The sequence below is a fragment of the Amphimedon queenslandica genome, unplaced genomic scaffold (genome assembly GCF_000090795.2).
Source record: "Amphimedon queenslandica unplaced genomic scaffold, v1.1 AMPQUscaffold_10148, whole genome shotgun sequence".
Taxonomy (NCBI): domain Eukaryota; kingdom Metazoa; phylum Porifera; class Demospongiae; order Haplosclerida; family Niphatidae; genus Amphimedon; species Amphimedon queenslandica.
The window spans coordinates 4,004-5,427 of NW_003549581.1; the positions used below are offsets into that span (position 1 = coordinate 4,004).

A 1,424-nucleotide genomic window follows, 5' to 3' on the forward strand; every position below is an offset into this window, starting at 1 on the left:
CGACCCAAAATCTATGATACAGGAATGTATCAAGGCTGATCCTATTGATATCAGTCATGATTCAAAGTAAAATTCTTGGCTATGTATGTAGTTTAGACTCTAGTTTGGATCCATCTCTTTCTCTTCCGCAATGACTGTCAGTATACATAGGGTGACTCTCTCCTCTCTCATATTCAGTCTCAAGGCTACACCTTGAGACTGGATAGGATTAATTAATTAATTAGTATCTCAAAACATTATGGCCCGTCATGGGTCATGATGTTTCAAAATTATGCTCAAAAGCCCATGTTTTTTTCCTGAAAAATGGCTCAAGAATCACCCCTAATTTTTAATACATTTTGTAATACATATTGATGTACTTAAGACATACAGATGGTTTGAGCAGATTCCAACTTAGTGTATGCTGATTTGGTTATTGCTGCTAAAGGAAAGAGACCACAAGCCGCACCAACACAAGAACAACCAGTGGTATATATGCATCAGTTAACAACAAAGTAATCATAATGTACATGTACATGTAATGGTATCTTATACATCCTCTCTCTCTCCTCCTAGTCTGTTCCTCCTCCCATTCCTCCTCCAGCTGCTCCTCATAAAGTATTGTATGCTGATCTATCAATAGCAGCTGGTAAGAGAACACCAAAGAATAAACCACCCACTGAGGAAAGAGTAGTCCATGCAGCAGTCAATGGCAATGTAAGCCAATACACATTATACTGTATGGAGTAACACACCCTTTATCTCTACCCCTCTCTCTCCCCCTCTTCTCCAGAGGAAGTCCACTACTCAAGAGCTGATCATGACTAGGTTAGGTGGTCTGGATATTCCTCCTCCAATACCACCAAAACCAAAACCTTGAAACCAACTCAAAGACATCAATACTCCCCTTCTCCAGTAGTATAGGATGGACATACTTTAGTATAATGTATTGTGAAACAATTAACTCTATCTTGTATTCTCTCTCTCTGTCTTTCATTATAATGTCATGGGTATATAGTGTATATTCTTTTGTAATTTTTTAGTTCATTCTAATCAACAGAACCAACAATGTATAAAGTATTATAAAGTTCTAGTTAACGACAGCAATATTAATGGTTCATCTACTCAATACAATTTTACTGGGAACAATCCTAATATAACTATTGATGATCTTGAAGTTAATACAATATTGGATGAATCATCATCAATAACCACACCTAGTCCTATACCAATCCTGATTTGAGGTAGCTCCATTCCTTTACTTAGGTGATCTGAGCATGAGCAGTATACAGTACTGTGAACATCTATACCATGCATCTGAGCATGAACAGTGCACAGTATTGGGAACATCTATACCTTGCATCTGAGCATGAGCAGTACACAGTACTGGGAACACCTATACCATGCATCTGAGCATGAGCAGTACACAGTACAGGGAACATCTA

The 1,424-nt window shown here is 37.9% G+C and overlaps 1 long non-coding RNA gene across 1 annotated transcript; it reads left to right on the top strand.

The window, feature by feature from the left end:
- The first annotated feature begins 404 nt into the window (after nucleotides 1-404).
- LOC109590364 (uncharacterized) lies at nucleotides 405-1,059 on the top strand. Its single transcript, XR_002189283.1, has 3 exons — nucleotides 405-494; nucleotides 556-696; nucleotides 773-1,059. It is a non-coding gene; the product is annotated as an uncharacterized LOC109590364 (long non-coding RNA).
- Nucleotides 1,060-1,424: the final 365 nt, after the last annotated feature.